Here is a 9867-nt window from a genome sequence, read left to right as displayed (position 1 = left end):
TGCTTTCTAAGAAATAATATTTAGACTGCAGTGCTATAATTCTTAAAGTCAAGTATGAAATATGATTCATTCACTCATTTATCTCTTCCTTTATTCAAAAATATTCATTAACATCGAGAGCATGCCTGGTGTCTTCCTAGACACTTCAGATATGAAAATAAATACAGTCTGAAAATATATTAAGAGTTTTGTTACATTAAAGGTGATTCAAGTATATAAATAAATTTTCAGAATCCATGATGTTAAAAAAAGAGATTGATTTCATCAATAGTTCTATTCCTTACCTGTAAGCCTGCCACCTTTATAATTACATCATGTTAGGAGGATTTAGAGGAAGGCACTCTATCCTCTCCAAATGAAAGTTGAATCATCCTGAAGAAATTGATGACTGAGCTAGATTTGGTGGGAGGAGAGGGACACAAATAGGATAAAGAATTGTAAAATCATAAAGCTAAACATAGCAGTGTAATGGGAATAAACAGCAACAGAATGGATCATGCTTCTGGCCTAAGACAATTTGTCCTTTCCTGTTTGAAAATTTTCCTGATGCCCTACAAGCATTTTTTCATGGTAGTTTCTGTCTACTCTTATTTTGTAACTATATGAAAACAGGTCTTTGAAGAGCACTCAATAACATTCAAGCTAGGTTGCTTTGCTGTTTCTAAAAGGAGTTGCTTTGTGCAGTATCTAATCTCTCATCCTTCAGTGTAAATACAGAAAGATAAAACAGGGATGTAGATAGGAAAATGGAATATGAGAAACTTGGTATCTCTGGCTCATCCACTATCCTACACAATGTTAATTATCTTCTTATGATGACCGGAAGTTTATTCTTGAAAGAAACTAACACGATCTATGAATGAATATATGTTAGATGTGATAAAGGCCAAGGATGAAGCGTAATAAAATGTGAGAATTTAATACAATATTCATATTTAAGTGTGATACCTGTAGTGTCCTTCTACTCAACTCCAAGAACTTTGGAAGCCAATTAAATATTCACTTCAGGAAGTAGATTGGTGGATTCTCTTGGAAAAAATTGCAAATCTCTAAGACCTATAAATGATGACAACTAAGGATGTCAACAATAAAGCAGTCCCTACAGAGGATTCAAAGTAAATATTACCAAATGCTGAGACTCAGTCATCACCTGGAATTTCAAATCAGCTTTTTAAAGACTCTTTCTTAAGTGTGAAATAAGTCAAAGATTATCAGACAGTTGAGAAACACTTCCAAAATAAAAAAATAAAGTATAAAACTAAATTATGGGATCCCTGGGTGGCGCAGCGGTTTGGCGCCTGCCTTTGGCCCAGGGCGCGATCCTGGAGACCCGGGATCGAATCCCACGTCGGGCTCCCGGTGCATGGAGCCTGCTTCTCCCTCTGCCTGTGTCTCTGCCTCTCTCCCTCTCTCTGTGACTATCATAAATAAATAAAAATTAAAAAAAAAATAAAAAATAAAACTAAATTATTAAAATTTAAAAGTTATTTAAATAATATACAAGAAGTAGAGTAAATATATGTGTATTTAATTTTTGTACATTCACCATAATCAGAGAAAAATAAGATGTTGGAAACCTGTAATATCACACAACAACAACAACAAAATACCAAGAGGTTTGGGATATATAACACTTTCAGAATGCTTTCAGAAAGTGGATTAAATAGATTCAGCCTAAATAATTTCAATTAAAAAAAAGGAAGAATTTCAGAAGAACCAATACTGGACTAAAAAATGTGTAGAAAAATAACAAGAAAAAATTGGGAATAAATTATTAGAAGTTAGGTAAATTTCCAAAGTCAAAGGTATTAGATTTCCAGTGTCAGAAATCCCATAAATGTCTTCACAATTATACATGCACAAACACACATACCTTTTTATCATCACCATTAAATTTCAAAATGCAAAAAAAATATATTTTTTAATAGTTCAGAGCCAAAAACAATACAAATGAAAAAAATGCCAGTAGGAAATAGTTCATGTACAAAGGATCAAGAACTGGAACTGTCCTTTTAATGTCTTCCTGGAAACTAGGATATACCAAAATGCCTTTATTAATCTAGAATTTTAAACCCAGCAAAAAAGATTAATAAACTAAACCATATTCAGACGCTGATACTTTCGAAAAAATGTTTTTCATGGAGTCCTGGTAACATAGAAGAAAAAAATCATATCTACAAATAAATCTACAGAGAGTTGGTGAAGGGGAATTTCTAGATAAGAATTATGTGTCTAATTGAGAAAAAAGCTATTTTAGAAAAGCAGGGCAGAGACTTCTCAGAAACAGATGATGTGGGAAGGACTAATATTGATAGGTTGTGTTTATCAAGAAATAATATAGAAATGTTTTACAATTTTGAAAATAAGTTAAATTATTTTCACATATCTACACTAAATACTAAGAAAACTAAAGTATTAGCAAAAGGAAAAATATGAATTGAGAAGAAAATATAGTCATCATATCATGTGACAGCAAGGGATAAAACCTATATTATATAAAATTAAACATGTAATACAAATTTTAACAAAAACAATTTCAAGAGAAAAAGGAAGAAAAAGCAGGCTGGACATATTTATTTATTTATTTTTTATTTATGATAGTCACAGAGAGAGAGAGAGGCAGAGACATAGGCAGAGGGAGAAGCAGGCCCCATGCACCGGGAGCCTCACGTGGGATTCGATCCTGGGTCTCCAGGATCGTGCCCTGGGCCAAAGGCAGGCGCCAAACCGCTGCGCCACCCAGGGATCCCTGGACATATTATTTAGAAGTGCAAAAGTTAATACTAGTAGAGAGCTAAAATAAGTAATTGTGACCAACTGTGAGAGGATAAACTTCAACAGTTGGAAAGATGGACCTGGATATTTTTTTTCATTATTAATCTATAGTACTATTTCTACACATTTTTATGGCAAAATTTACAAGAATTAATTTTTAAAAAATGGTCAAAAAGGTTTAGCTTTGGTATCATATATCAGTACATAGACATGAAAAAGCTTCATCTAAATAGTGCCTCAATTTATTCAATTACAAAATTGCAGATTAATAAAAAATACTTCCTGGACTTGTAGTGAGGATTAAATAAGTCAATATTTGTAAAGTTCTTAGAACAATATTTAGTATAGCATAAATATGACCCAATAAGGGAAAAAACATTTTTGACACTTGCTAGTTTCTGGGCTCTAAGATATATATTGTGTCTACACTACAGGAACAAATATTTTTTTAAATGTTCTCTTAAGGAAAACTTCACCGATCACTTTTCCAATGACCTAATAGATATGGTGAGAATGTTTTTGTTGTTATTACCTTTACGTGTTCTCTCATGTATGAAATATTTGGTTATTTGATATTAAAATGCACACTTGACAAAGAGAAAAAGGAAGAATGAGAGAAAATATGGTTAAAAATTTTTAAAAAATTTTTTTCTAATATTGGAGGATCAGAAAACAAAAACCGAGGAATACACAAAAATCTAAGTCGTTTAATGATTATAGCAGCCTGATCATGTCAATGCTGAACCAAACAGTCCTGACCCCAGTCTCATTTATTCTTAATGGGATCCCAGGACTGGAAGACATGAACATGTGGATTCCCTTCCTATTCTGCTCCATTTATATTGTGGTTATGGTAGGGAATTGTGGGTTGCTTTACCTCACCTGCTATGAAAATTCCCTGCACAGGTCCATGTACTACTTCTTTGCTATGCTTTCCCTAACTGATCTTGTTATGTGCACTTCTACAACCCCTAAAGCTCTCTGCATCTTCTGGTTCCATCTTAAGGAAATCAGCTTTAATGAACGCCTGGTCCAGATGTTCTTAATCTATGCCTCAATAGGGATGGAGTGTGGTATGCTCATGCTCATGGCCTTGGACTGCTATGCGGCCATCTGCTACCTTCCGCACTACTCAACTATCCTCACCAATCTGTCATTGCAAAGGTTGGGCTTGCTACTTTTCTGAGAGTAGTGATGCTTGTGACTCCCTTGACTTACATCATCAAGAGACTACCCTACTGTAGAGGGAATATACTATACCATACCTATTGAGACCACATGTCAGTAGCCAAGTTATCCTGTGGAAATATCAAGGTCAATGTTATCTACGGACTGATGGTTCCCTCCTATTTGGCGGCTTTGACATCCTGTGCATCACAATCTCCTACACTATGATCCTCCAGGCAGTGATCAGCCTCTCTTTAGCAGATGCTCCACAGAAGGCCTTCACCACTTGCACTGCCCATATCTGTTCCATTGTTTTCCCCTATAGCCCAGCCTTCTTCTGCTTCTTTTCCCACTGCTTTGGGGGTCACAAGATCCCTCCTTCTTGCCACATCATTGTGGCCAATATTCATCTGCTCTTGCCTCCCACTATGAACCCTATGTTTATGGAGTGAAAACCACGCAGATATGAGACTGTGTCATAAAGATCCTTTTGGGTTCTATGAACATCAAATCCCACATCTTATGAAAAGGATATTTGTAAGGGAAGGGAAGAGAAAGGAAGGAGAAAAGGAACAAAGAAGGGAAGAGCATCTACAGCAGGAAATATGGGGAAAGAGATACTTCTATTGTCTGTTAACTCAGGGTCTAATAGTGCCTTCCTGAGAGTACCATTTTGTCCATGAAAAGGGAGGGTATTGAGTGGTGCATTCTTGTTAAGTGTCTTCGGAATTCCAATGTCATTGGCATCCCCACAACTTTTTATGTGAGTTTTTCATCTCCTCCGTGAAAGACTGGTATCATCATTAACCAGGTTTCTTTTTTTAATTTTTTTATTTATTTATGATAGTCACAGAGAGAGAGAGAGGCAGAGACACAGGCAGAGGGAGAAGCAGGCTCCATGCACCGGGAGCCCGATGTGGGATTCGATCCAGGGTCTCCAGGATCGCGCCCTGGGCCAAAGGCAGGCGCCAAACCGCTGCGCCACCCAGGGATCCCATTAACCAGGTTTCTGCAAACAAAAATATAAGAAGATGATTGAGGGTTATGAAATCAGCTATGATGGCTGCCTGATGGAAGGCAATCATCCATAACCAGAATCCAGTTTGCCCTATTTCCAAATAGCAATCATAATTTCCAGTTTGAACAATATTGTCACTTGGATTTGCTATATTTTAAATTAATTGCAAAGATTGAAAGTTTGACTTCCTTGTCAATTTGGATGCCTTTTTATTTCTTTTTATTGTCTGATTGCTGAGGCTAGGACTTCTAGTATTATGTTGAACAACAGTGGTGAGAGTGGACATCCCTTAGGGGTCGTGTTCCTGACCTTAGGGGAAAAGCTCTTAGGTTTTCCCCATTGAGGGTGATATTCACTGTGGGCTTTTTGTATATGGCTTTTATGATATTAGGGTATGTTCCCTCTACCCCACACTGTGGAGAGTTTTAAACAAAAAAGAATGCTATATTTTGTCAAATGCTTTTTATGCATGTATTGAAAAGATCATATGATTGTCCATTAAAGTGGTGTATCATATTGTTTGATTAGCAGATGTTGAACCACCCTTGCAGCCCAGGAATAAATGGTGAATAATCATTTTAATGTTGGATCCCATTGGCTAGTATCTTGGTGAAAATTTCTGCATCCATATTAATCAGGGATATTGGTCCATAATTCTCCTTTTTGGTGGAGTCTTTGTCTGGTTTTGGGATCTAGTGGGAATGCAAGCTGGTACAGCCACTCTGGAAAACAGTATGGAGGTTCCTCAAAAAGTTAAAAATAGAGCTAGCCTATGACCCAGCAATTGTAATGCTAGGCATTTACACAAAGGGTACAAACATAGTGATCCAATGGGGATCAATGTTTATGGGGGTTCAACATGGGGGTCCAATATTTATAGCAGCAATGTCCACAATATTCAAAATATAGCAAGGGCCCAGATGTCCATCAATAGCTGAATGGATAAAAAATATGTGGCATGTATATCAGAATATTAGCCATCAAAAACCGAAATCTTACCATTTGCAATGGCATGGATGAAACTAGAGGGTATTATGCAACTTACTGAATAGGGGAAGGTATTTGCAAATGATATATCTGATGATAGCTTAATATCAAAATATAAAAAGAACTTACACAGCTCAACACCAAAAACACCAATAATTATATTTTTAAAAATGGGCAGAGGACCTGAAGAGACTTTTTTCCCAAAGAAGACATATGGATTGCCAACAGACAGACATATGAAAGATGCTGAACATCACTTATCATCGGGAAAATACAAATTATTATTTTTTTCTTCACTTTTTATTTTTTATTTATTTTTTTAATAAATTAATTTTTTATTGGTGTTCAATTTACCAACATACAGAATAACACCCAGTGCTCATCCCGTCAAGTGTCCCCCTCAGTGCCCGTCACCCATTCACCCCCACCCCCCGCCCTCCTCCCCTTCCACCACCCTTAGTTCGTGGGAAAATACAAATTAAAACCACAATGAGATATCACTTTACACTTATAATAATGGCTAAAATAAAAACACAAAAAGTAACAAGTGTTAGAGAGAATGTAAAGAAAAAGGAGCCCTCATGCACTGTTGCTGGGAATACAACAGCAACTTGGTGCAGCCACTGTGGAAAATGGTATGGGGTTTCCTTAAAACATTAAAAGTAGAGTTATCATATGATTTGGCAAATTTCACTTTTTGGATTTACCCAAAGAAAACAAAAACATTAGTTCAAAAATGTATGCACTTCTATATTTATTGCAGTATTATTTACAATAGCCAAATTATGGAAGTAACCCAAGGGTCTATTAATAGATGAATGGATAATGAAGATGTGGTATTCATTACATGTATGTGATATTATGGAATATTCCCCAGCCATAAAAAAGAATGAAATCTTGCCCTTTACAACAACATGGATGGATCTTGAGACTATAATGCTAAGTGAAATAAGTCAGAGAAAGATAAATATCATATTTATCTCATATGTATGAGATATGTATAATGTATAATTCATATGTATATTCACTCATATGTATAATTTAAGAAACAAAACAGATGAGCAAAGGAAACAAGAGACAAACAAACAAAAACACCCTTAAAAATAGAGAACAAACTGGAGGTTTTCAGAGGGGAGATAAGTAGAGAGGTACACAAAATAGATAAAGGAGATTAAGAGTACACTTATCTTGATGAGCACTGAGAAATGTATAGCATTGTTGAATCATTATATTGTACATCTGAAACTAATATAACACTATTAGTTATACTTGAATCAAAAAATAAAATTATTCAAACAGAAAAAACATAGGGAGATTTTAAATTATGCTTTTCCTTAAAAACAAAACACTTCCAGGGCACCTGGATGGCTCAGTCAGTTGAGTTTCTGCCTTAGGTCTAGGTCATGATCCCAGGGTCCTCCGGGGTCCAGCCCTGAATCAGGTCTGTCTGCTCACCCAGGAGTGTGCGTCTCCTTTTTCCTCTTTCTGCCACTCCATCTACTTGTACACACACTCTCTCTCTCTGTCAAATAAATAATAAATAAATAAATAAATAAATAAATAAATAAATAAATAAATAAATAAAATATTAAAAAAATAAATAAAACAACCCCCCAAACACTATCAAAAGGCTTTCTTTAAAGAGAAATCTATCCTAAAAGGTAGACATTTAAATACATTTATGACTGAATGTAATAAGAGCTTAGCTCCATCAAAGCCAGATTAGCTAAATGATATGATTTCAAAACTTTTCCCAAATTACATTGCTGGATTTGACTGATCTCAGACTGACTTGGGATTTATGGCTCTAGGGAACTGGCTTTCTCTCCACAAGGCAGGCCCCTGAGTTTCTCTCTGTTGATTATAAAATCCTTAAGTCCACCTGCAATGCCCATACTCCATCTATGTTTATCCTGAAGTCCACTACTTGAGACAAGCCAAGTGCAGCACCCCCATAGTAAGTACATATCTAGGGGCAGAGCCAGTCTTTTCATCTTCTGCAGAGATTTTGGGATGCCTTCTTTAGAAGAGAAGTGCAACTGCATCATAATCTCCAGTGACCCAATAGAAATCATGAGGTGCACTTTGCCAAATCAACTTAGATTGTGGAAAATTTTACCAAACTTGGTAGGACAAAAATACCCTAATATGTAAAAAAAAAATCACAGGAATTTATGTTAATACTGATATTCTTTAGAATGATATTCACTGTTTTGTCAATTCTCTTTTATTAGATACTTCACGTCTTTACAATTCTTCAGAAAATTTTCCAAAACCAAAATTTAGTTGGCTGTTTCAGAAGTTGTCAACACATTACACAGTTGTCTTCCAAATAATTTTTCATGTTTTAAAAAGTTTTTTCTTAAAATTTCTGGTATTTCAATCTAGATGATTTTATTTTGATTTTTTTTTCTTTACTAACACATTAGCCTCTGGATCTCCAGTATATTGATGAATGCAAACTGAGGTAGTGGGCACCACTGTCTTGTTGATTTAAATAACTTGTCTTTGAATCTTGCTAGATAATACTTGCCATATTCCTTTTTAAATAGCTATTACATTTTCGATAGATGATAGATAGATGATAGATAGATAGATGATAGATGGATGGATAGATAGATAGATAGATAGATAGATGATAGATGGATGATAGATAGATGATAGACAGGTAAAATCAAATACTTCTCTGACACAACTAACCTATACTTCTCTGACATACTGACTTCTGGGTGTATGTCTAGACAAATAAAAAATAGTGTCTCAAAGACATATTTATACATCCATGTATAATAGCAGCATTATTCACAATAGCTAAAATATAGAAGTAACCCAAAGGAACACCGACCAGTGAATGGATAGCAAAATGTGGTGTGTGTGTGCGCGCGCTCATGTGTGTGAGTATGTGCAGAATGGGATATTAAAAGAGGAGATTCTGAAATGTGCTATAATATGGATGGACTTGAGAACATTATACTGAATGAAATAAGCGTTCACAAAAAGACAAAGACTCTAAAATTCCACTTAAATGAGATATTTAGTAGTCAAAAATTATAAATACAAAAAGGGTGGTGGCTAGAAGTTGGGGGGAGGAGAGAATAGAGAGTTATTGTTTAATAGTTATAGAATTTAAGTTTCATAAGATGGAAGGAGTTATGGGAATGGATAGTGGTTGATCACAATAGGAATGCATCTAATGTCATTGAACTGTGCATTTTAAAATGGTTAAGATAATAAATTTGTTATTTGGGTTTTACCACAACAAAAAAATGAAGAGAAGGTACAGGCTATATATTCTCTGTCCCCATACATACATTTTTAAAATAATATTTTAACGTAGTGAATTATAGCTAATATATTTCTAATGCTAAGTTATATTTGGTACATATATCTATTTTTACATGCTGCATAGATTTTCAAATATTTGAAATTTCTAATCAAAATAGTCCTAAAACATTTCTTTTTGAAATGTGTTTGCCAGTTTGAAACTGTCTTAGTTAAGCTGTTAGAAGGTTTTCCTCTTTTTATTATTCCTCGAATAACTACGTAGGATAATAATTATATCTTCTAAGAAGTAAATTTTGTTTTAAGATTTAATTTAAGAGTTAATATTAAATCCTCTGTCAAATTCTTCTGGTATTTTACACATTTTTAACTTCTGTTTCAAATTATTTATCTGTTTAGTCAATATACTTTTATTCTCCTTAAGATACTGTACAGTTTCAGGGATACCTGAGTGGCTCAGTCAGGGTTCTGGGATCCAGCCCAACATGGTTTTCCTCACTCAGCAGGGAGTCTGCTTGTACCTCTGCCCCTCCCCTAGCTTGTGCTCTCTCTCTCCCTCCCAAATAATAAAATCTCAAAAAATATAATTTACAGTACCTAAATGTTTAATTTTGATTCATAAACTCACTATAACCTCT

The 9867-nt window shown here is 34.9% G+C and overlaps 1 pseudogene; it reads left to right on the top strand.

Moving 5' to 3' along the window:
- Positions 1–3505: 3505 nt before the first annotated feature.
- LOC129505027 (olfactory receptor 52N4-like) lies at positions 3506–4411 on the top strand (annotated as a pseudogene).
- The last annotated feature ends 5456 nt before the right edge of the window (positions 4412–9867 follow it).

Source organism: Nyctereutes procyonoides, unplaced genomic scaffold (genome assembly GCF_905146905.1).
Source record: "Nyctereutes procyonoides isolate TBG_1078 unplaced genomic scaffold, NYPRO_anot_genome, whole genome shotgun sequence".
NCBI classification, from domain to species: Eukaryota; Metazoa; Chordata; class Mammalia; order Carnivora; family Canidae; genus Nyctereutes; species Nyctereutes procyonoides.
The sequence above is the reverse complement of the archived record's forward strand: the minus strand, read 5'-3'. Positions and strand labels throughout refer to the sequence as shown.